The sequence below is a fragment of the Ochotona princeps genome, chromosome 1 (genome assembly GCF_030435755.1).
Source record: "Ochotona princeps isolate mOchPri1 chromosome 1, mOchPri1.hap1, whole genome shotgun sequence".
NCBI lineage: Eukaryota > Metazoa > Chordata > Mammalia > Lagomorpha > Ochotonidae > Ochotona > Ochotona princeps.
The window spans coordinates 13,804,838-13,831,670 of NC_080832.1; the positions used below are offsets into that span (position 1 = coordinate 13,804,838).

The 26,833-nt window shown below is 47.1% G+C and overlaps 1 protein-coding gene and 1 non-coding gene across 2 annotated transcripts in view; one reads left to right on the plus strand and one right to left on the minus strand.

Annotated features, from left to right (window-relative positions):
* AKAP12 (A-kinase anchoring protein 12) overlaps nucleotides 1-26,833 on the minus strand; it is a 94,786-nt gene that overhangs the window by 56,302 nt on the left and 11,651 nt on the right. The window lies entirely within an intron of this gene.
* On the plus strand, nucleotides 9,883-9,988 carry LOC118758411 (U6 spliceosomal RNA). The gene has a single exon (XR_004995702.1). It is a non-coding gene; the product is annotated as a U6 spliceosomal RNA (small nuclear RNA).

A 26,833-nucleotide genomic window follows, 5' to 3' on the forward strand; every position in this document is an offset into this window, starting at 1 on the left:
ACGGGAGGGTGAGAGTGAGGGAGGGGGTTGAGGGAGAGAGAGCTAGCTCTTCCATGCTCTGATTCACTCCCCAAATGGCACAATCCGGACAGAGCAGGCCACAGCCAACAGCCTGGGCTCCGCCCACATCTCCGCATGGGTGGCAGGAGCCCGAGGATTGGAGACCTTGTCCACTACTTCCCAGACATATTAGCTGGGAGCTGGATTAGAGGCAGAGTATCTGGGATTTGAACCAGCCTTCGTATGGGATGCTGGCATCACAGGCAGAAGCTTAACATGCTACATGACGATCACAACCCTTGCTGTCTCATTCTTAAGTCTATGCGCCATTTGATTGAAAAGGAAAATGTACATGGAGCCAGCATTGTGACACAGCACACGAAGCAGCCACTGTGCGGCAGGTTAGGGTACCGGTTCCAGTCCTGGCTGCTTCACTTTCCGCTGATGCCCCTGGGAAAGCAGCAGAAGCTAACTCCAAGAACATGGGCATGTGCCACCTACATAGGAAATACAGACTGAATTCCAGCTTTAGCCTTACCCAGGTTGGGCATTGCAGCCACCTGGAGAGAGAAGCAGCAGATGGAAGATCTCCCTTTCGGTCTCTCTCCCTGTCACCCAGCCTTCCAAACAAAAACCAAACCTTTAAAAATAACAAAATGGGGCCCGGCGGCGTGGCCTAGCAGCTAAAGTCCTCGCCTTGAACGCCGGGATCCCATATGGGTGCCGGTTCTAATCCCGGCAGCTCCACTTTCCATCCAGCTCCCTGCTTGTGGCCTGGGAAAGCAGTCGAGGATGGCCCAATGCATTGGGACCCTGCACCCACGTGGGAGACCTGGAAGAGGTTCCAGGTTCCCGGCATCGGATCAGCGTGCACCGGACCGTTGCAGCTCACTTGGGGAGTGAAACATCGGATGGAAGATCTTCCTCTCTGTCTCTCCTCCTCTCTATATCCAGCTTTCCAATAATAATAAATCTTTTTTAAAAAATGAATAAATAACAAAATGAACAGGGCCCAAAGTGGTGACTCAGGAGCTAAGTGCTCACTGGCAACTCATGGCCACCAGTTTGTGTCCTGGCTGCTCCATTTCCCATGCAGTTCCCTCCCTGCTTGTGGCCTGGGAAAGCAGCAGAGAATGGCCCAAAGCATTGGGACCCTGCACCCATGTGGGAGACCTAGAGGAAGTTCCTGGCTCCTGGCTTCGGATCAGCTCAGCTCCAGTGTTTGCAGCCATTTGGGGAGTGAACCAGCAGACAGAAGAGCTCTCTGTCTCTGCTCTTCCTTCTCTCTGTAAATCTGCCTTTCCAATAAAGATCAATAAATCTTAAAAGCAAAACAAAACAAATAAACAAAAAACAGTCTGCTCCAATGTGGAACCCACTGAGCAGGAGTCTCACCACCAGCCTCTCCTGGCTGCAGCGTGTGCGTGGAGGGCACTCAGGAAGCAAGAGGAAGAGGTGAGTTGGCTGGTCAGCCTGAAAGCTTTCTTAAGCCATCCCAAAGGACTGGAAGCAATGCCTCCTTATAAGCAGAAAAAAAAAAAAAAAAACACTAAAGAAAGCTGCCTATTGCCTATACCCCCATGACATGGATTATTTAATAGTCATAAAACCCTGAGCCTTGATAATGGACTTGCAAATGCTATTCTGGAAAATCCATTTAGGCTCTGTGGATGGTCCACAGCAAAATCCAAATGATAAACTGAAATGGGCTTCTCTGACGTGCCTGCTGAGCTTTGCATTACATGTCATCTAAGCACACGCTGCACACCAATCCAGCTTCCAAGCCAGCAGTGGTGTGCTCCAGGCCCAAGGATGCGTCACCAGCATCCATCAGCACGCCAGCCACAAGTAAACAAGGACAGCCCAGGTACGCTGGCTCATCAGAAGCCGCTCATGGACTGGAAATAATGAGACGATGTAGGCTTCCCTGCACCAGCACAGCACGAGTAAAAACAGCCCGAGCTGCTACAAGGTCACCAGGAGGAAACCCCTGCTCAGCCACAGCCTGGCTCAGGGACATCTCAGCCAAGCTCTCATCCTCAGAGCCTCAGTTTGTTCATCAATGAAATAGGGACATAAGACTGGGACAGGGCTCTTGTTGCAACCACACTCCAAGCCAACGGAGGCAGAGCCTGTCTCCTAGGGAAAAGGATACTGAGGTGGACAGTTTTAAGGCCTAAGAGGCATGTTGCTCCCTGATAATTGGAAGATACGCCATTGAACAAGATCATTTGCAAGAACTGGAAAACTAGCTCTCAAAAGGAAAGTGGCTCCAAATGCACGGTCAGATCAGATGCTTGGAGAGGGAATTTTACAGGATAGCCCTGGAGTGAGCCACCCCAAGGGGGAGGAGAGGTGGTTATTTGTTCTGTGTTGAGCTGAAATAACAAGAATTTGTGATAGTAGCCATCACTGCAGCACAGTAGGTTAAACTGCGGTTTGCAGCAGTGGCATCTCTCCCTGGAGCACCTGTTTGGGGCTCTAACAATGCTGCTTCCCATCCAGCTGCCTGCTAATGCATCTGAGAGGGCAGTGGAAGACGGCCCACGCATTTGGGCACCTGCCACCCATGTGGGAAGCCCAGGTGGAGCTCCTGGCTCTTGGCTTCATCCTGGCATTTGAGAAGTGCAACAACAGATGCACAAACTCTCTTTTTCTCCCTCTTCTCCCCCTCTTCCAACTCTGCTTTTCAAATAATGAATCAATCCATCAAGGAAAATAAAGCTTTAAAAAGATCCCATTAATGGCTGAGAATCAACCACCATGCAGGGGAGTGGGTGAGGAGGTAGCATTTAGGAAATAAGTGGAGCCGGAGGAACCCTAACCCTGATGCTGATGCCCACGGCTGTGGCCAATCTGCTGTTTTCCTTGGCAAGCACCCAGCAGAAGGCAAGTTCAAGTGGAGAAGAGGTTGCAGAGCTGGCTAAGGGATGTGACAGAGAAACTTTTAGCTGACGGTGAGCTCCTCTCCATTATGTCTGGCCAGGTGAAGCCAGGTTTGGCTCTTCAGAGCATCTATGCAGAAGGAACTTGGTAACGGTCCCGATAAGCATTAGCAGATGCTAAGATAATGCTTCCTAGAAGGAAAACACATTTCTTTGGTCACTATGGGAAGCTTCCAAGCCACGTTGTTCAGATGCCCAAATCTTCTGAACAAACATAAGCAGACACCAGCTTCAACCATGCTCGTCTTCCTGTTGCATATGGAGTCAAAAACCACAGATGGGTGACACACCACAGAATCCCCAGGTTAGGCATCGCTCAGCCTTTTTTTGAATGAGCTGAGTCAAGCCTAGCATGAAAACTTCATGAGTGACAGGGACATCTGGGAAGCCTCACCCACACCTAGAATATGAAACTGCCTGCCACAGCGGCCACAGTCAGAGGTCCTGGGTCTCCCCGAGCCTGCTGTGCTGTGCTGGCCACAGTCAGAGGTCCTGGCTCTCCCCGAGCCTGCCACGGCGGCCACAGTCAGGGGTCCTTGGTCTCCCCGAGCCTGCTGTGCTGTGCTGGCCACAGTCAGGGATCCTGGCTCTCCCCGAGCCTGCTGTGCTGTGCTGGCCACAGTCAGGGGTCCTGGCTCTCCCCGAGCCTGCTGTGCTGTGCTGGCCACAGTCAGGGGTCCTTGGTCTCCCCGAGCCTGCTGTGCTGTGCTGGCCACAGTCAGGGATCCTGGCTCTCCCCGAGCCTGCTGTGCTGTGCTGGCCACAGTCAGGGGTCCTTGGTCTCCCCGAGCCTGCTGTGCTGTGCTGGCCACAGTCAGGGATCCTGGCTCTCCCCGAGCCTGCCACGGCGGCCACAGTCAGGGATCCTGGCTCTCCCTGAGCCTGCTGTGCTGTGCTGGCCACAGTCAGGGATCCTGGCTCTCCCCGAGCCTGCTGTGCTGTGCTGGCCACAGTCAGGGGTCCTGGCTCTCCCCGAGCCTGCTGTGCTGTGCTGGCCACAGTCAGGGGTCCTTGGTCTCCCCTTCTCTTGCAAGTCAACACAGGCTGCAGATAGCAAGCTGTTCTCCCTGACTTGAGATAGTTTTCGACTTGAGAGGCAGAGACAGGGAAGAGGGGTGGGGGAAGTAGAGGGAGAGAGAGTTTCCAACCTCTGTTTACTCCCCAACCACCCAGAAGGGCCCTGGGCCAAGGCCTTAGCTACCCCAGCGCAGGCCTCCCATGGGGTGCCAGGAACCCGGTCCTCAGACCCTCACCACTGCCTCCCAGGGTCTGTGTCAGCAGGAGGCTGGAGTGAGGAGCTGGAGCCGGGGAATGAGCCCAGGCACTTGGGCATGGAACACTAGACAAAACAGTGTGACTTGGGTGCGTTCCTTCACAGGGGCAGGCATTTGGCACAGTGGTTAAGTACTGCTTGGGACACCTGCTTCTCACAGCACAATGCCTGGTCTGAGCCACAAGCACACCGTGCAAGGGAACAGCTCAGGGTTCTCCTGCCAGCCATGGAGGAGAGCCAGAGTTCTGGGACCAGGCTTCAGCCTGGCCTAACCCGAGCTATTGCTAGAATTTGGGGAATGAACTAGCAGATAGAAAAAAAAAATCTCGCTCCAGCTTTCAGATAAAAATGGAAAATAATTGAAACTTTTTTCAATGAAATTGGCATGCACAACCATGTTTTTTGGTAATATTCGGGCATAACACTATTTGAGAAAAAAGGGAAAGTGCCTTTTTTTTTTTAAAGATTTTATTATTATTGGAAAGCCGGATATATAGAGAGGAGGAGAGACAGAGAGGAAGATCTTTCATCCGATGATTCACTCCCCAAGTGAGCCGCAACGGGCTGGTGCGCGCCGATCCAAAGCCAGGAACCTGGAACCTCTTCCAGGTCTCCCACGCGGGTGCAGGGTCCCAAAGCACTGGGCCGTCCTCGACTGCTTTCCCAGGCCACAAGCAGGGAGCTGGATGGAAAGTGGAGCTGCCGGGATTAGAACCAGCACCCATATGGGATCCCGGCGCGTTCAAGGCGAGGACCTTAGCCGCTAGGCACACCGCCGGGCCCGAAAGTGCCTTTAAAGAAAAAGACAGTAATACAAAAGGAAATACTCCAAAAAGCATTGAATAATTACAAATGTCCCCACAGTCTAGGCAGGCCCGATGCACCTGCAGGTCTTGAAGCTGTATCCCCATCCCTCAGCTTGAATCTCTTAACCAGCACCAAGGCTGGCTGCAGATGCTCCTTCAGAGGAGGTAACGACCATGGCTTTGCTATTAGTCTCTCATGACACATTAAAAAGATTCCGGCTGTTTGTGATTTGTTGCAAATTTCAATAAGAAAATAATAAAACATGTCCCATGATGTCTCCAGAAAGCCTCTCAGGAAGAAGGCACTTGCAGCAGGTACTTCAATTATGACTTAAATATTTCCATTGCAAAAGGAATCATCAGCCTAATTCATAAATCAAAACTTACAGTTCTTAAAATAGCCGTGGGAGCTGCCAGCTAGTATAGGGAACACAGATGCCATTAATACCTTAATTTTTAGCTGTTAATAATACAGACCAAGACTTATTCTCACATAAAAACACTCATGAATCTTGTTCTGATTTGGGAGACATTGAAAACATTAATTTAGGAAAGATTCGCTTTGCACTCCAAAAGCAATAGTTTTTACTTTGGTGGGGGAGGGGTGAAGCTGGGGTGCAGGGTGGATTTGGGCGGAATGATCTACTTCAAACCAAATGAAAACACACATTAACTATCTCAGGTGTTGTCCGTGATCCTAAATGAGTACTCTATCAACTCGGGAACAGCATTCCACTGACCCTGGCACCTGGCGGCTGAAGGGTCGGTGTGTGCAGTGTGCTTGTGATCTAACCGAACACTTTGCCCCGTCTTTGCCACCCTCAGAATCGCAGGACCTGAGTCACATCAAGAGCAGTAGCTTTGCCTCTTGCTTGATTCTCTTTTTCTATAAAAACACAAGACCCGACTTCTCCGGAGGGTTAAACTCTACTCTTTCCCGAACAAGCAGGTGTTCAGGTCCTGAGGAAAGGCTGTTTGCTCACACCTGGCACAAGGCGAATGGCTTATGCAGCCCATCCTTGCTTAAGTAAGAAGGGATGTCACCACGAACATTACTTCTTCAACCAGAAAGAACACTCAATGCCTTTAAGAAGTAACAGACTTTTAATTGCTAGTGAAATCATGTCCAATACTCACATCTGAAAAACTAAACTTTGATTTTTTTCTCAATTATTTGATTTGACAGCCAGATGAGAAAGCTAGAAATTGCCAGCCAGCTCGACAGACGGACTTCCTGCTGATTTGCTTCTCAAACGCCCGCAACAACTCAGGCCACAGATAGGAGCCAGCAACCCCACCCAGGTCCCCCGTGAGGTTGGCACAAACCCAAGGACCTGATCCATCACCAGGGTGTGCGTGAGGCGGAAGCTGCAACTGCAGTGGAGCCACGACTCAAAAGCTAAGCGCTCGATGTGGGATGTGGCTTTCCCAAGCAGCAGCATCAGGCCAAAGGCCCACCCTTGTTTTTCTGTTTACGAATGCGAGCGCACACTTACCCAGGGACAGTCACGTCTCTGGAAGCGATGTGGGCTTTCAGGAGATGCTTTCCCTACGTGGCTGCTGGACCTGGCTCTTGAAAGTAAGCACAGCACACTGAGAGCAGAGAGGAGGCAGGCAGGTGCCAGCATCCCCCGCTCACTTTGATGACAAACACAGCTCCGTGGGCACAGAGCTATCCCTCAAGTGAGTTTCCATCTCCAGGGAAATGAGTGAGCACTAAGCAATCAATGACTCAGTCTCAGAATTGCTGCTGTCAAGGCTGGTACTGTGTGGCACAGCAAGCTAAGTTGCTGCTGTCTGTGACTTCGACAACTCACATGAGCATAGGTTTAAGTGGCATCTGTGGCACTTCTGGGAGAGTAGCAGATGATGTCCCAAGTGCTTTGGCACCTGCCACTCACACGGGAGAGCCAAATGGATTTGTAAGCTTGCACTACACGAGCAGGGAGCTAGAGGAGAAGTGAAGCAGCCAGAGCACGAAGCAGTGCCCTTATGGGATCCCGACACATGTAAAGCAACAATTTAGCCACTCTATTGGGCCCAATAAATATTTTTTTTAAAAAAAGAAGGGAGACACAGAGAATGAAAACGCAGTCTTATGATAATGTACCTCTCAGCAAGGCAAAAATAGCAGATAGTATAAGGAACTGGGTTATGCAAGCCATTGTCAAGACAGGAAAAACAATTATTCAGCACCCATTCACAACGTAGCTCTGAGACTGACAAGCTTTTACATTAGGTCAGAAAACAGCCTATAAAACTACTGCAGTGGGCCCAGCACGATGACCCAGTGGCTGGATCCTCGCCTTGCACACGCTGGGATCCTGGCTGAGCTCCGACTTCTCAGGACCTATGGAGCTTTCTCTTTGCTCTCACTCGACCTCCTGGTCTCCTTCAGTTCCCAGCCCATCATTTCATGCTCATTAAATGCAGTACAGCCTCCTTATTATACCATCATCTCTCATTACCCTCTTATGTAAGGGCTCCATCCTGAGCTGCCAAGTCAAAGAGATACCATCAACATTCTTCCACAAATATTCATTCACAGGACTTCAGGCTACACTGCAGGTGTCGGAAAGAGACAAGCCAATGTACAAACTCCACCCTCCGTGAGGATAAGGACACTGTTACACACTCAGCACTTCAGACACGAGACACTTTGAATAATCACTGAAGCCTGAAGCTTTGGAGTCGCCAGAAGCTGAGAACATAACCTTGGAGCAGACAGCTGTGAAAGGATCATCAAGTGAACATCAAGTCCGGCCCCCACACTTGCTTACAGATTCCTGTTCATGCCGATTCTGCAGGCAGCAGCGGAAGCTCCAATGGTTGGGGACAATTATTTCAAACAATGCATGTGAGTGGCAATGCCACTAGGCCCTTCAATATAGAGAACCCCATCCTGGCCCTCTTCTGTCTCTTCTCTTCTTTCACAGGAACCAGGAACCTACCTGAAATTAACATCTCACCTGCAGCGAGAATCCAGGCCTCTTTCCTGAGAACAGCTAGACTAGAGGGGCAGTCAAAGGGCTATCTGTTTGGCTGGAGATTTTGGAAGATGCAAAACCCCATGCATGAGTTGGGGGCCCCTCAAGATATAGGGGCAGCTGGGAGTCAAAACCAAAAGGGGTAGGAAAAGAGACCGGAAGCTGCCTCTCCAGCATGGAATCCGGGGCGGGGGGTAAGTGGGGATGTGTCTAAGAAGTCCAGCCACAGACCTGGCCTTCCGGGTGGTGGCGCTGGCTTCACCAACCACTGTGCTGGAAAGAACAGTTCACTGAACAGTGTGTAGTATGACTTTCCTTTGGAGTGTTTTGGTAGTGTCTCCATTGGTATCCTTGCCCTGGGCTCCTAATGTTGATTCTGTGTGACAGTGACACCTAAGGCATGAGTATCCAAGGCATTAAAAGGAAAACTCCAGCAGATTTTATTCTAAGTTAGGCTGCAGAGGGGAGGAGTACTGTCCCTGCTTCAGGCTGTCAGGGTTCCCAGTGACTGTCCCGAAGCCATGAAGCCTTAGGCACCTGCTTCCCCAGTGAGGCTGTGCCTCAGCATTCCCGTTTATAAAACTGGAATTACCTTTTTCCCTTTTCCAACACACACACAAGTCTCTTAAGAAGATTCAAGGGCCAGCATTGTAGCAGAGGGACAATACCATCCCATATGGGCAGCGGTTCAAAACCCACCCACTCTACCTCCAATCCAACCCCCTGCAGAAGTTGGCTCAAGTGCTTGAGCCCCTGCACCTTTGTGAAACCTGGAAGAACCTATGGGCTCCTGGCTTCAAACCGGCAGAGCCTCAACCATTGTGACCATTGGGGAGGGAAACCAGTAGATGGCAGGTCTCTCTCTCTCTCTCTCTCTTTCTCTCTCAATCTGTCTTTCAAACATAAAAATAAAATCTTTTTTAGAAAGAGGATTCTGTGAATTAGTGTTTGTGAAGTGTCTGAACCAACCTCTGAAACACATAGCAAGCACTATGGAAGTCGTGCTAAAGAACACCCGTGTGCAGAGGCAAGCAAGGAGCCCCAGGAAATCGGCTCCCAGGCTCACACAGCATACCCCGAACCCAAGCTTTGCAACTCTCGTCTCATCAGGACACAGTGAGTTAAGACTGGGACTCTGTCTAATCCCAGAAGTTGCTTCCAGAGAAAAAAAGCATTACCTGAGAGACTGCTTGTAAATGTGAAAGGGGAAATCACGGGTTTTAAAGCTTATAATAAGACTCCAGTACATAAAGTAGGCAAGAAATACTATTCAAACCATGAAAGCAAAGAGTGAATCAACACATAGGGTTATGTTTATCTGTTCTATTAAACTAAGACAAGCAAAAAGTAAAGCACATTGAAAAATACCTGTCAGAACAGATCAGCCGACTCGGTGTGGCCAAGGCGAACTCTGCCCCCAGTTACCGAACACGCATCAAGAGCAGCCGCACGCCAGGCCAGCACTCGGTGCAGGCTACTAAGGGAGCTCACAAGTCCAGCCTCTGGTGCACGGCCTGGGTGGGGGACGCACCAGCCACGACTGGACTACCAAGCACATGCCTTGTGACCATGCACCCAAGCCAGGATGTTTACAAAAAGCCAATACCAGGAGCAGGACACAGAAACAAAGCCACTTCCTGTGGAGTGGCAAGAAGCTGCCCCTGTGGACACTGGCAAATACCAAGAATGGCTTCACTAACTAACCTCTTTTTTCTAATTACATGGAGCACAAAAGGAATAGTTATTCCCTCTGTGGGAGCAAAATGGGAGTGTTTCAGTGCGTAAGCATGTAAAATATGATTGCTAAAGTAGGAGAGAGGGGAGGTGTTTTGCAAAGCATCTACCATTATAATATTTTTCAGCAGATAAGAGTGCACACTTTGACAGCACGCACTGCGAAATTGGACCACTATAGAGGAGATTAGCATGGCCTCATGCGAGGACGACACCCAAATTCACAAAGCGTTCCAGATCTTTCCATACAGTATGTGCTGAGAGCAACTGGAAGCTGAAAGCATACAGCATGCTTGGAAGCTGAAATCATTTTTTTGAATAACAAGCAAGTTTGTAGAAGTTTATCATAATAGAGAATGACAGAAGGGTGGGGCATTGCTTTTCACTGAAGAATTAGGCCTACAGAAACACTGTGCAATGATTAGTTAATAGGCATAGTAGATATATAATTGACATCATATGCTTTATGTTATAGGAAAGGTTGTTCATTTCAGAATTATATGCAGTAATGAAACAACGCAGTCAAGCTCAATGCTAACCTGTATAGGGACTGGTTCATTAGAGTGTGTCCTTGTCACTGAACAGGCAGCTGTTGAGCTGGGAGCCATGTCTGCATAGACCAAACCAGAAGGGACTCACATCCAGAGAGCAGCCATGCCCCCTGTGAGGGAGGGAGCTCTGCAGAACAGCAGGAGCAGCGGCACTCCCCTCTTCAATGCTGGCATTTGCACCTCAGTTCAGACACAACACTAATAGTTTTCAAAACTTTGTTTCCACTTGCCCCCATTCTGGTTCTGTTATTTAGAATGCCTTTGCCTTCTGTTTCCTCGCTGGTCTGAGGCTTCCTTCAGCAACTGCCTGGGCTGCTGTTTGCTGTGTGCATTTGTTCCCCTAAGGTCAAGGACAGCCACAGGTCCATGAACTCACCAAGTTAGTCACACAAAACCCAGCCCATTGGGACATGGAGGGTTCCTTGTCAAGGTCCCGTAGAACAATCTGTATTGCTTGTGCAAGGTCACAGACCTTGTTAGGAAGAGACACCACACTATAGGAATTCCTTCTCTAGCTCTCCTCTTTTGCAAAATCACGTTTTGATTTTTTAAAAAGCCCAGGGAATGTAACCTCCTAAAATGCTAGAACAGACAGGATAAGGTTGTGGGTGGGGCCTTCCGGCTACTGAAGCAGCATCTACAGTAAGGACACTCTGACTCCACTGTCATCCACTTCATATTCCACTGCCACTGTTTCCTGAAAGATGTGGTTGGGAATCTTAAGAAGCGAGAAGGAGTTATGTTTTGATGAACACTTTCAATGGCAATTGTTCCAGGCTCAGTCACAAACCAGACACCATCTTTCCTTAGGTGTGGCACCACTGCTGTCAGACAGAGGGCACGGGATCTCCAATACGACCGTGCTCACAAAATCCATGTTTCCAGGCAGGCCTCTAACTGGAATTGGGATGCTGTCACTCTTTGACAGTAATAAATTATGCTTGGGTTTCCTTTTGTCATAAATCTATCCCCATCAATGCACAGAGCTTCAAAAGATCGTCTCCACCCTACAGGATACCATGAGATTGGTCCATGAACCTTTCAACTGTGCCTTAACTGATGCATTGTCATTATCCTATGGCTTAAATAAAACATGAAATATGGACACATCCTATCATTTACCTTTCATTGTAATAAAGAAAAGTTTCCTTCTTGCTAAGAAAAAAAATAAACACACACATATATCCCTGTTAGCTATTCCCTAAAGATACGAAAAGGGGAAGCTTAGTACACTTTGCATATTTCATTGACCAGTGCTTTATCATTAGGAATAACATCAGCCAAACCAATAGAGCAGAAAAATAAATCCTCACAAATCCATCCATTACTCCTGAAACTTGTTCTTGCTTTTATTCTTGTTAGTGCTTAGAATGCCTTGTATAATTCTTTAAAAAGAAGAGATAGGGAAAGCTAAACGAAAAATACGCTTTATGACCCTGTTAAATGTAATACCGCACACCAAGGAAAACGCGGAACCAGCAAACCACTCTACTGAAGGTTTAAACCGGCTTACCCAATTAGTTCTCAATCACACCTGCCATTAACTCATTCTGTAAACACTTGCAGAGCATCTATCAGGCACCAAAGTGTCCTCTTCTCTATCAGGAAGGCACATTTCTGAGTAGAGCATCCCGATGCACACAGCCACATCCAGGAACAAACATTTTCAGACATAGGTGCAGTACCTCCAAGTGCTACGGTGGAGGGGGATGGAGCCAGGGCACGGAACCCACCTTTCAACAGCTGCAGAAGTAATCACCCCTGGGAAAAAGCAGGCTCATTGTCTTCTGTCTCTTCAGGGTTGTCGCTTTGTTTTCAGAGTAAATGACTAAGCACAAGCTCAGATGTAAATTTTACACATAGAGTGTGTGCCTGAGGGTATGTACAAGCTAAGAATTCCACCTGCAAACTGTCAAGAAAGCCTCAGCCTGCAGTCCTTAAGGCTAGTCTTACAGAGGACGGATCTCCTGGCCTTCTGCTTGCTCAAGAGATACAAACGGACAGACATCGTGCAGGCTTTTACAGAAAGCCTACACAATCAGTGACTTCCTATGGAGAGAGAGGGAAAAAAAGGCAAATCAAAGAAGGAAGTCCAGCTCTTGGAGCCACTCCCAGCTGCACTGGCTTCTCTGTGTGAAGCCAGGGAGCCTCTGACCGCCACTGTGGTGCAGCCCGACTGCTGACTAGGCAAGGTGGGATTAACTAACCATCCCTTCTCTGTTCCACGGACGCCCTCAGCAAAAACAAAAAACAAAAAACACAGACATGCCCACGGAAGCGCTGGCATCTATGACAACGTCTTAATCACTTTCAAACATCAAGCAAATTCTTGGAAGGGAAAAAAATCGACATTTTCAACTCCATCCCGGCTTTGCTAAAAACCTTTCCCAAAAACCACAACAACCATTCAACAATTACACTCCGAAAATTAAGTTCCATGGTTTCAGCTTCGCTGCACCTACATGTTTGCCTGAGATTTTTGAAGAGGTACTCACGAACATGGAAAGAAACAAGATTTATTGTTCTACATTGAAAACCAAATTTCCAGATCTCGGGGCTTAGCACCGTGGAAAGTGTCTTCGTAGGCAACACTTGTTCTGTCTGACCATTTGCTCACAGATGATCGTTGCACAAGCAGTTCACGGTCTCCTCAATTGGCAACGGTGCTCAATGTCACTCTTCTTTACCAGCCATTTTCTTCCTGCCCAGATAAGCGCTGAGCAATTCAGCCAAACCAGTCTGAATATCTACAGAATGGCTTTCTAGGTTAATGAGGTACTCTCCTGCCTTCATCTGCAAAACACCATTAAAAATTTCCAGAAGAAAATCTGCCCTTCTTCAACGCCGCCCTGCAGTGGCAAATGCAAATGCACAACTTGGCGGGTTCATCATAAATCTTGCGGAAGGCAAATCAATGTGCGCAGATGCCACTGGCCACAGACAGCAGGAGAAGAATCCCTTCCGGGGACAGCGCCTCCGTGGAGGACTTCTCGATTTTAACATTCTAATTGCTGTATAAAGTGCATTGATAAGAAAGGCTGTTCACAGTTCACGCAAGCGTCTTCTAGGACAAAATGCCAATTCTGCAGAGTGAGGGTTCCGTTCACCCTTCCTAACAGATGACCGAGTTCGTGCGATGATTCAGGTGAGAACCACTAATGGACACTAAGACGATGTTTGGCAACACAACAATCTGTTGCAAACAATAACAGTAACCCCACAGGGAAGAGCACCCCTTTATAATAAGGTGATCTGATGGAAGCCCTTCATTAAACGACGTGACAACCAGGCAGTCTCATGACTCCTGTCGTGATCAATACTGAGTACTCAAGGTGACCTACGTGAACGTGTGAGCATGTTCAACCTGAATCACAAAAAAAAGCTGATCTGGCAAATCTAACACGCGAAACAATTGGCCAAACCTCATTACAAAATAAATCTCTCTCTCTCACTCACACACACACACAAGAAAGTCAAAGAAATATTCTAGCTTAGCAGGCATCATTAACTGCCACATGGAACTTTGATTATATCCTGAGGCTGTCATTTTTCTTAAAAAATTTATTTTTATTGCAAAGGCAGATATACAGAGACGAGGAGAGGCAGAGAAGATCTTCCATTTGATGATTCACTCCCCAAGTGGCCGCAACTGCTGGAGCTGAGCCATTCCAAAGCTAGCAGCCAGGAGCTTCTTCCAGGTCTCCCACATGGGTGCAGGGTCCCAAGTCTTTGGGCCATCCTCAACTGCTTTCCCAGGCCACAAGCAGGGAGCTGGATGGGAAGCAGGGCCACCGGGACACGAACCACCGTCCAATGGGATCCCGGCAAGTGTAAGGCGAGGACTTTAGCCACTAGGCTACGGCACAGAGCCCAAGGTTGTAATTTTTTTTAAGGACACAGGTGAAAGACTTATTTACGGACTAACAGAAGATTTAAGCAGCGACGCTGTATCAAACAGAGCTATTAAATCAGGGTGACATCTCTCAGATGTGAGAATGGTGATGTGGTTGGCAGCAGAATGGAGAGATTTAACAGGAGGAGGCACTGCAAAACCACCTGGGAACAGAGTGTCCTGATGTCTGAAGCTTGCTCTAAACTCTACAGCAGCAACAAAAAAAGGAGCAACTGAGAGACAGCAAGCCGAGTGGCTGATGGGTTCATGCCTGGCAGCTTCTACATCTGTGCTGAAAGTACGGGTACCAAGCACAACACCTGCTCCCTGGAGCGGATGTTTGGTCTACAGATTAAGTGCCCCCGTCCTCAGTGAGAATGCCGAGGGCCCAGTTCCTGAAATTGTGCACTGTAAGAGGCAACAGGTGTTAGTACAAGGATTTGGCTCCAGTCACCCATGCAGAAGATCTTCACTGAATTCCCTGCTTGCGGGCATGGCGCAATAGCATAATGGTTAAAGTCCTCTCCTTGAACATGGCGGGATTCCCATATGGGCACCAGTTCTAATCCTGGCAGCTCCACTTCCCATCCAGCTCCCTGCTTGTGGCCTGGGAAAGCAGTTGAGGACGGCCTAAAGACTTGGGACCCTGCACCCATGTGGGAGACTTAGAGGAGGTTCCTGCCTCCTGGCTTCAGATTAGCACAGCACCAGCTGTTGCGGTCACTTGGGGAGTGAATCAACAGATGGAAGATCTTCCTCTCTATTTCTCCTTTCTGTATATCTGACTTTTCAATCAAAATAAATAAATCTTAAAAAAAAGAATTTCCAGCTTGCAGCTTCGGCCTGGTCCAGTCCAGCCCTAGCCACAGAGGGCATCTGGGAGTGAACAAGCAGGCAGAAGCTCTTTCTAACTGTCTGTGAAATAGACTGATTAAATAGCAAAAGAAAAGAATACCTTGGCATCACCATTCCTTCCCACCATGATAAACTCCCCAATCCAGAGACAGTATTTCTTATTTTAAAATTACTAAACCAGGATTATCAATTAATTCTTAATAATTTATTTAGAAGGCAGAGTGATAGGGGTTCGCCTCCCAGACAGCCCCAATGACCTCAGCTGGTTCTCCCGTAGGCGTGCAGAGGCTCAAACATGCAAGCCATCTTATACTGCTTTCCCAGCCATGAGCAGGGAGCTGGATCGGAAATTGAGCAACCAGGATACAAATCCGTGCTCAGAGGGGATCCTGGCATTGCTTCACCCACTATGCCACAACACCAGCCTTAACAATATATTTTAAAACTCAGAACAATTAATACTTTCCCAGCAGCCAAGGAGAGTGACTGTTGTGAAAGTAAACTGACACGGGGTTAACACACCTGCGGTAGCAGATTCATCGTCTACTAATCCCAGCCGACAGGAACGCATCACAACTCCAACCCAAGCCATGCTGACTTTCTAAAGGAAATAAAATGCATGCCTTCATTATGAAATCCTCCCCAGATGTCCTGGCAAACGCTGAAGAAAGAAAGAAGCTCTTTTCCCACTAAAGTTGGAGGGTGAAACTAAAGAGGAAGACAACCAAGGCTAAACCACTGGGAGAAAAACAAACAAAAAACGTCCCTAAATATTAACAAGGATATATACAAACTTGAACATCTCCAAACTCAGTTACCCTTTTGGAAGTAACATCCATCCTTGAATGAATGACTGATGACCTATGGCCATTTGTAGAAAGCTCTACTTTAAACTTGGTAAGACCCATTACCAGGTTTAGAGTCCAACATATGCAGGAAACTTTCAGGCATCACTTCTCCCCACCTCCAGGATGTGACCCAGCAGGGGGACCTGGAAAGACAGCATCCTTCCGCAAGGCCAACACAGCATCCATATTATACTAAACCAGGGTACGTCCCCAATTTCAATTTACTTGTCTAATAGTTACAAGAGGATTTGAAAGTTAATACAACATCCTATAAACCATCAACACAGTCTGTTCCACAAGGGGAAAAGTTACATAAAATTAGAACTCTTCATATAATAAGTTACTCAGTACAATGTTCTATGTAACTAAAAGTTTGAAGATTCACACTCAACCTAGTTGTATATGGCTGCCAAAGTTTGAATTTTGCCCTAAATACAAATATTTAAGAATAGGTAGTCACATTTTTAAAGATTTATTTGTTTATTTGAAAGTCAGAGCATCAGAGAAAGCAAGGGAAGGAGAGAGAGAGAGAAGAGAGTAAACAAGCTGGTTCATTTGTCAAATGCTCACAACAGCCAGGCCTGGCCCAGCCCAAGCTGGGAGCCAGGAACTCCATATAGTGCCACTTGGACCAGCTTTTGTTTCCTTTCCAGGCACATTAGCAAGAAGCTGGATCTGTAATACCACAGCTAGGACTTGAAACAGCACTCCAACATGAGATACCAGAGTTGCTGCACAACAGGGCTGGCCCCACGACGCTTGGTATTTCTATATGCACTTGACCTTCAGCTTCACTTATCTGTAAGCAACACTAACAATACACAGTGAAACAACTGAGAGGGAAGCCCCCAGACGGAAGTACAACACCTCAAACTGCTTAGCCAGTGCCATCTCTTTTGTTCATACCAAGTTAATGCGTTGGGTGAGAACCAACTCGTGAAGTCACACTGAAGGGTCCATGAGTGAGTACGTTAAACACATGTGCAAACACACATGTGCTGACTTTTTAAAAATCAATTAAATTTGGCAGCCGTTCAGCCATTTATTAGGAAGCTGCAGTCTGACTGCTGGTCCTTCTTACAAAGCCAACTCACCAAAAACGATCCTCAGTGCATTTGAGATTCCACCAAACAACTGTCTTAAAAGTTATTCTGGTTATTACTCCTAAATACAGTCATTTGCTTTTCTAGCCATCAAGCTAGCAGACTTTCAGTGATCAGACCCAAGGAAAAGATAAATCAGGGTCTTTCTCAAGTTCTTATCTGAGGCTGAAATAAACCAGCTGGTCTGCTCACAGCAAAGGAATCACAAGCTTCGGGGATTTTTCCTTCTTCATGACCATAAAAAGCAACAAGCGGGTGACATTTCCCTTTTCTCCTATTTGCCAGAGGAAGAATTTGCAACTCCACTCGAGAAGGCGCTGTTTGACCTTCGCCTGATCTTCGTTCAAGTTCACAGGCAGTGACAATCCTGCCGGTGCTCACCACCAGAGCTGGAAAAGTCTGAGAAACACAATGATTGGCAGCTCAGAACTCCACAGCAGTTCAAGTGTTTCATCCACGACAGAGGTAGCGAGAAAAGAACTCTAAACAGTTATTACTGCAGGCTGAAAGTAAAAACCAATTCTGATGCTGGCAAGGAAATTAACCCAAAGGAGGGTACTCAGCCCAAACAATCTGGATCATCCCTTTGCTCATCAATTTTCTACTTCATTTTCTCCTGTTACATCTCCCTCCTTGTCCCAGAAGAGCAAGTTTAACAGGAAGGAAAGAAAACATGTATGGGGTGGATGTTTGGCCTAGTGGTTAAGACAGTGCTCGTGGGGCCAGCACTGGCATGCAGTGGTTTAAGCCACTGCTGGTGGTAACACCAGCACCCCATGAGAGCCAATTCAAGTCCCAGCTACTCTACTCCCAATCTTTCTCTCTCCTTTTTTCTCTTCTTGTAATTCTGGCTTTCAAAAACACAAAAATAAATCTTAGGAAAAAAAAATTTAAAGGACTATCCAGTACTTAAAAAAAAACCAATGCAGCTGCTTGAGACACCCACATCCCATATCAGAATGTGTGGGTTCAAGTTCTGGCTTCCCTCCTGAATCCAGGTAACGTGTGCCCTGGCAAGCAGCAGGTGATGGCTCGAGCAAGTAGGTCCCTGCCACCTCCGTGAGAGGCCCAGATGAACTCCCGGCTCCAGGCTTCTTCCCGGCCAGGCTTGGCTGTGGGGAGCTGGTCAGGAGCGAATCAAGGGTTACAATGATCGGAAGCTAAATTGCCAGTTCTCTCTCTCTCTGTTGCTTTCCACCTAGCCTCCCTCCCTCCCTGCCCCATAACTTAAAATCTACATATTGGTGGAGAGAATCCCAGTACCTATGGAACTGTGTCACATAATACAATGTAATTAATGAATAAAAAAAACAGCAAAAAATAAAAATCTATATAAAAACTTTTCATCCCTGGGTAATCTGAGACATTTCTCAATTAATGCACATTTAAAAGGTGTGACAGGTATAACCCACATTTTTCCTAACCAGAGGGTAATAATATACATTGGGCTAATTTAAAAATTAAAGGAAATGAAAAGCCACTCTTTCCTCAGGAAAAGACAAAACAGACCCCTGAATATCCTAAAATGACTCCCAGCCCCAGATCAGAACTATCAAGTCGGGTCTGGAGTGCCCATGGGCATCCGGCCAGTGAAGACTTGCCTGTGGATCAGGCAGAGGTTGTACTCTAGGATGCGACACCCCACACCCCAAAGCCAAGCCCACCTCTGCAGCGCGCTCAGCTGCCGGTCCTCCTGTGTTCTTGTCTCCAACCCAGGCTGTTATCTTCTCAGTCCTTTTAGAAAATGCACAATTAATATTAACACACTAAGCTTTCTGACAAGCCCCGGAATGGAGTAACAAACCTACTGACCTTAAACCCAACATTTCTTAGATTTTCTACCGACTAGTTTGCCCACGCACTGAGAGCCTTTCTGCCTCACTCTTTGAACGGTTCTCCGACTCTAGCGTCCCCATTCTTCATCGACTCACCCCCAAACGCTGTTACCCCCATGCGTCCCTGCCTTTGATCCCTCTGGCAGCCACATGCCTTGCTCAGTGTCAGCTACACACGGAGGGCACTGCCGTCTCTAAGACAGGCGCTAGGATGCAGCCACGGCAGCACTGCCTGTGCGCGACAAAGAGTCCAACTCATTTTAGGAGCTTATTCAGGTTTTTCTCTTCTGATCTGGACTCACTATCTGTCCACTAACACTCACTATCACACTATTTCATTACTATTACAAAAATTTTCTTTGAACATACTTTTTATTTCTTTGAAAGGCACATAAGAGACCTACAGAGAGATCTTTCAACTATTGGTTCATTCCTCAAGTGCCTAGGACAACCACAGCCGGGCCACACCCAGGCCAGGAAGCAAGGTGTGCTCTCTCCGGAAGCAGGACTTGGAGCAGAGTGGGACCAAGCCCAGGCACACCTGTGGGATGCCAGTGTTGCCACCAGGAGTGTCTTACTCACTGCACCAAAGAAAAAGCGTCCCAGCCCTGCAACATCTGTGATTTCTCTCCAGGCATTGGCTTATAGCCAGGGGGGCTGGAGGTCCGGGTTCACGGAGCAAAGTCTGTGACTCTTGGTCCAGCCTGTGTCCAGGCTGAGAAGTTAATTCCATTGCTTAACTCGCCTGGCCTACAGCACTCAGGGTGGGACACAAGCTGGGTTCAAGGGCCACAGGGACTGCTCAAGACTCTGTCTGTCCAGCGTAATGCTTTCACCATGACCTGGTTCCCCGGATACTTCAGCATTCTCTGAATTCCTCTCTGTCACAGAGGGAGGGTTTACTGGAGACTGCGCTGTCGCAAGCAGAGCTAAAACTGCAGGGCCTTCTCTGTCAGCACAGAATCTCCATAGAGAACCAGAAACTCCCTGCACGCAGCAGGCTTTGGTGTGTCTGCAAGGATCATCCAAAGAACAGCCCATCCCCGTGTTAACCAAAGCAGAGCACGTCTCCTATATTACAAACAAACCAAAAACTGGTATAAGAGGGCCATCAAGCCGAGTTCAAAGCACACTTCTACGCCAAAGTTTTGGAATGAAAATAATAATAATAAATCAACTATAAAAATCACGCAACTAGGTTTCTGTCCTGTTACAATCGGGCATTTTTTGTTTAAACTGTATATAATACAAGCTCCGGCTAGGACAGCAGGAGATATTGCACTAATCAAGGCTGATTTAGTAAACGTTAGTGGTGATGCTTTCCCCTGCTCTTCAATAACTTGTTCTGTGTTAAACAAGGGAGAAGGAGAACAGAAATTTACATTTAAATATTTGGATTAATGATATGAGTCAGGAACTTACGCCTAAATATGGATTAACATGTCATTTCTGAAATAATTAAGAATAATTCATTATAGAAAGACTGGCTAAATGTTAGCAATGTCCTTTAAATTACAATCCCAACTTTCTTTTTCCCAATTCCCCCGACACACACACACACACATACTCCTCTACCATCTATGGTGAATTCCAAGAAGAAAGACCATAAAAAGAAGCAATTAAAAAAAAAAAACCAGCCAGGGGGCTGGCCTCACGGTGCAGTGGGTTAAGGTGTCATCTAATACTGGAGTGCAAGTTCAAGTCCCAGCTACTCGGGTCAGATCCAGCCCCTGTAATGCACCTGGAGAAGAAGCAGATATGGCTTGAGAGCTTGGGCCACTGCCAGCCGAGTGGGACACCTGGATGGAGTAGCTGGTTCCTTTAAAACAAATAATAAATCCATTTTGTCTTAAGCATCAACCACATGCAGCATCAAATTCTCCAAGGCATTCAGTGGTAGCAGTGTTACAGAAGACTATTTTATAGAGAGCCAAGTGAAAAATAATTTTCATTTTTTTTTACCTTCCACTGACTCACTCCCCAAATAGCCTCAATGACCAGTACTAAGCCAACCTGAAGCCAGGAGCCAGGAGCTTCTTCTGGGTCTCCCATATTTGTTCGTTCAGGGTCCCAAGGCCTGGGGCCATCCTCTACTGCTTTCCCAAGTCATTAGCAGGTAGTTGCATGGGAAATGGGCACCGAGGACACAAACCAGTGCCCACATGGTATGCTGGCACTTGGAGGCAGAAGATTAGCAGGGGAACCATTGTGCTGGCCCCCTAAAATCTAAACTTCTTAGGAAATAGTCCTCAGAAAGTTTGTCATAACTCAGAGGAAAATTATTACCAAAAGTTGAACAAGATAAGTAGCACAAAATACCTCAACAATCCAATTTATGTGCCACAACAAATTATACTTTAGAGGACAATGCAAAGGATACAAGGAAACGGGTCTTAAACCAGGGGGCTGGTTATCGGGGAAAGATAGAAGGCCTAGCCCCGCAGCAAGCAGAACCAGGGCCCTAAAGCCAAAGAAATCACTCACTCAGGCACAAAGGCGAACAGCCAAACATCAGTTGTTCTCTGAGTGACAGACCCTGGCGTTGGGAAAAAAATCAAAGAAGAAATGCCTTCCCTGAAAGTCAAGATAAGATCCCCCCTCCCAGCAACCTAGCTCCTTGCCTAACCTGGAAGGAAGGCAGTCACCATGGGGCGCTTTCATTCTCAGCTGGACCTGGATGTGCTACCGTGTGACAAAGGATGGATGGCTGGGCCAGCTGCTCCATTCAGAGGTATCTGCTCTATCCAGTGTGCTGTTCCACTAATGCTCACTGCTGGCTCGCTTGGCTTCCTCCACGGCCACATCTCTCTCTTAGCTGACTTTCTAGTGTGGCTGCTCTGCCCACCATTCCACAAGCCTGGGTTGTCCTCATGCCAAGGGGCTCTACCTTGACACAGGCCGCTGTTGGAGAGCAGTTACTGAGTTCACAAATGCCCCTGGTCATGACCTACAGTAGACAGCCTGCTGCTAGGGTCTTGTGGTGTGGTGCAGTGTATTGAGCTGGCCTACAATGCCAGCTCCCCAAATTTACCACAGTTCTAGTCCCAACTGTACCATTTCTGACCCAGCTCCCTGTGAGTGCACATGGGAAACTACTGGAAGACAGCTCGAGGCCTTGGGCACCTATCCCCAACTGGGAGACCAGAAGAAGCTTCTGGCTCCTGGCTTTAGTCTGGCCATTGAGGCCTTTTGGAGAGTGAACCAGCAGATGGGGAAATCCCTCTTTCTGTCTCTTTCCTTCTCTCCGTATCTCTCTTTTCAAATAAATAAAATTATTTTTTAAAATTTAAAGAAAAAAGGGGGCTCAGTCGCCCCATCTCCAGCACGGCACACCCAGCGGAAAACTGGACAAGGGGAAACTCTAAGATGGACTATGTCAATCAGTGGACTCTGCACCAGTCTCATCGTACCTGGATTGTTGCTGATGATATGTTGGAGCTTCTAATTGATCGAGGTGATGCTCTGCTGGCTCTGCCCTCGGACCTGAGAGGGCCTCCCTAAGAGGTCGTTGAATTTGGTCAATGGGACGCTGGACTCTATGTATGGTGTATGCTTGCAATGAGGGAATCCCAGAACAACTTGAGCTGTAGCTATGCAACAGGATGGAAGAATCCACCGGGGCGGGGGAGGATTTGGGGTGAAGGGGGGAGAATCCCAGTACCTATGAATTGTGTCACGTAATACATTGTAATTAATGGAGAAAAAATAATAAAATTAAAAAAAAAATTTAAAGAACAAAAAAGAAAATGAGAACCTGCTATGAAATTCTTCCCACCAGTCCCAAGTTCTGCCTACCAAGTGGCTACCTACTACCGAAGACACTTCATGTCTGGGGCATTGTGCTACATACCAATGGCTCATCGAAACCCCTCCTCACCCACCGCACCTGCACACATCTAACACGTCACCATACACAACTGCTGGCACACACATGCTTCCACCATCCTCTCCAGCCTTGCGCCTTCCACCATCTCTGCCTTACGCAAGGCAGGCCTGTCCCTAAAGTCCACCATCTCACATGGGACATTTCTGCAATCGTGCTCTGTTCCTTAGTCCCAGAGCTTGGGCAGCTCTCCATGGCCAGTGTTTCCTCACTCTATCATCATGTTCCCGCCACTCCTTTCGTGTGAGAACATTCTCCAGCACTTGCTGTCCTCCCTCCTGACGGCACCTGGTACTGTTCCCAAAATGTCCCTTGCTTCTTCTTCTTTTTTTAAGATTTACTTTATTTTATTGGAAAGGCAGATGGTACAACAGAGAGGAAGATCTTCCGTCCAATGATTCACTCCCCAAGTGACCCACAACGGGCCGGTGCTGTGCCAATCCGAAGCCGGGAGCCAGGAGCTTCTTTCCAGGTCTCCCACATGGGTGCAGGGTCCCAAAGCTTTGAGCCGTCCTTCACTGTTTTCCCAGGCCACAAGCAGAGAGCTGGATGGGAAGTGGAGCTGCCAGGATTAGAACCGGCACCCATATGGGATCCCAGCGTGTTCAAGGCGAGGACCTTAACCACTATGCTATCACGCAGGGCCCATGTCCCTTGTTTCTTACTGCAGTTAGCTGGGCAAGTCAACGAGTACACAACTGCTGCCATTTCTCCTGTCACCTGCTGCCAAGTCTCCTGTCACCTGCCAAACTTACTCAAATCATCATTATTGAGCACCTCATGGACAGCAGCCTTATCAGTCTCCCTAAACGAGGAGGTGTTCAAGGGTAACGCTAACTGGCTCTCACTTTCTAATGTCCCAGAGCACCGGTACCACTGCTGTCACTATGGCAAGTGTTAGAAAATGCTGAGTTTACAGCCTCTAATGCTTCCAGTTGTACTATATCCAAAAACACTGTGTTTCAGAGATAACACCAGCTTCTCACTTCTTCATATTATTTACATATGATTTTACCATAGCCATGAAATGAGAATTATACCCGAGATACAGAATATGAAACTACTTAAAACCACAGGCTTGCTATTATAATTGACCAAATTCTTAGGTACTAAGCCTCCTCAATACTTTCTAACTCATTGTACAATTAAATACGAAAGGGAGAAACTGAAGGCGCTCTATTCATGCACAATGGCACTGAATCAATAGGTATCGTAAACAGAAGGTGAATATAGGGCTTTACCTCTAATACACACACACACACACACACACACGTACTGAGACCGTCACTGACCTCCTTCCCATGCATGTTAGTAAGAGGCTGGATCAGAAGTGGAGCTGCTGGGACTCAAATCAGCACTCAAATATGAGGTGCTAGCATTGCAAGCAGCAGCTTAACCTGGGGCTACAACATGAACCCTAAGACCGAGCTTCCTACTTCCCCTGCTCCTGGCACAGGTCCTGGAAGGCAGATATGAGCAAGGAATCAAGAGTGAATCATGAGGAGAACCAAGATGGCGGAACAGGGGAAGGACACGTTTAAACGGACGAAAAACATTTAACCAGGATGAAGCAGAGAGGACATATTCCAGGAAATAGGAAAGGACAGAACAACAGCAGAGGGGTGCCTGGAGACTGACAGACACAGGAAAGCAGCAGACACAGTGGTGTGGTGTTGCAGTGACTGATACTCCAGCAGCATTCAACTAATGGAGATCTGAACTCCACCAGCAACCAGGTGGGAAGGGACTTTCACTGGGAGCTTGGGAGGGGAACCCAGACAAAGAACTGTCTGTCCTGCTGGTCCTTTTGATTTGACCAGGAGCAGAGACAGAGCAGTAGATCCCAGACGGCAGTGTGAGAACAGGGTGGATTTCACAGCCCAGTCAGCCCCATTAAACTGAATTGGGTGCCATTTTGCGTAAGGAGGCAAAGGCAAGGGAAAGGACTGAGCATACACTGAGCTGGGAGTGAACTCATTTCTGACTCGGTGAACTGCAGCAACGTGGCATTCTACAGGTTCCACCCAAGACAGGTCTGGGTAGCCCTCAGACCTGATGGCCAGCAGATCAAGAACTGAAGTAGTGGTACGTCAGGTGCCATTTTGTACACTGTGGCAATAGCTTTAGGACTGCAGGGGACAACAGTGAATTGAGCATATGCTGAGCTCACGAGAACTCACTGAGTTCCGTGGATTGCACTGGTCCCACAGGAAAATAATACTGACTGTGGCATTGTACAGGTCTAAATAGGTCCGTGTGGCACCCAGGCCTAACAGCCAACAGGTTCCGACAAGATCAACACCACCAACGACCTAACTATATAGGACACCTGGTGTCTCTCTAATCCTGGGACCTGCTCTAACTGGAAGTAGGAGAAAGGTTGCAGAGACAATGGTGCAGCCTAAGCACAGTATCACAGGACGTGGAGAGTGATGAGCCAGGAGCTGGGGCTGTGGAGACTACGGTGGAAATCTAACATAAGCACCCAGACCTGGAACTTGCTGGAGCTTGTGGTACAAGTGGCTGCAAGCAAAATGTTGTGTACCAACTGCAATAAGTAAAATCAAACTGTGGACCTGTGGGTGACACAGCTTAGAAACCTGCCTCAAGGAGAAGACTCTGCTAACCAGAAGTACAATGGTCAAGAGCAAAAGAAGAGACAAAGGCACAATGAATATTCCCGAAAACTCCCCTGCAAAGGAGCAAAACCCTATGCCAACCTCAGAGCTAACTGAGGAAGACATCGAAAAAATGGGGCACACAGAATCCATAAGACTAATTTTAAAGCTTCTGATCAACAATGAGAAGCTCATGCAAGAGTTCAAAGAATTTAAGGAAGCAATAAAGCAAATCAAGGCTGATATACCAGAAATTAAGAACACAGTAGAGCAAATTAAGAGTACAGTGGAGAGTCTCCAAAATAGAATGAAGCAAGCAGAAGAATCTCAGAATTGGAAGATATTTCCTGTCATCAGGGGGAAGCAAACAAAAAGCTGGAAGCAGAGCTGGATCAGGCAAAAAAAAGTATTCAAGATTTGAAAGACATTATTAAGAGGCCAAACATAAGAGTTATGGGAGTCCCAGAAGGTGCAGAAAGAGAAGCTGAGTTTGCAAATGTATTTAATGAAATAATAAAGGAAAATTTCCCTAATCTAGAGAAAGAATTGGGAAACAAGATCCAGGAGGGGCACAGAACTCACAACAGGCTTGATCAAAAGCGATCTTCACCAAGACACATGATAATCAAGCTCTCTTCAATTGAACATAAGGAAAAGATCCTGAAATGTGCACGTGAAAAAAATCAATTGACATATAAAGGAATGCCATTAAACCCACAGGAGATCTCTCACAGGAAACTCTACAAGCCAGAAGAGAGTGGAGTGACATATTCCAGATTCTAAAAGAAAAAAATTGTCAGCTTAGGATAACATCCAGCAAAGCTTTCTTTTGTCTTTGAAAATGAAATAAAATTCTTCCACGGTAAAGAAAAGTTAAAAGAATTTGCCTCTTCCAAACCTGCCCTACAAAGGATACTTCAAGATGTTCTCTTGACAGAGAAGAGGAATAGCACCCACTAAAACCAAAGGCAAGTGGGAAGAACATCCCATTAAAATGACAACAGAAGACTAAACCAATGAACAACCCATTGCTAAAATGACAGGACCAAAGTACCACCCATACATATTGAACTCTTAATGTAAATGGCTTAAACTCATTCAAGCGCCATAGATTAGTAGACTGGATTAAAAAACAAAACCCATCTATTTATTGTCTGGAGGAGATACACTTCACAACAAAGATCAGCGGAAACTATACCACATGGGTTTTGTTGTTTTCTGTTAGTTTCATCTCTTCAAAACACTTTCTTCTGATTAAGTCATTCAATGACTCGTAGATCATATAGTAGCATCATTTTTTTCAAGAAGGTTCTTGATTTTCATTTCTTCAGCTACACGTTAGTCATTTAATAGCATGTTATTTAACTTCATGGCATTTCTTTTTTCTCCCTGATGTTGATTTTGTTTTGTGGCTTTTCCTTTAAGGGAATGTATAGTAGCTGTGTAATGGAGACAATCATATCTAGTAACATGTCATTTAACTTCATGGCATTGTAAATTTCT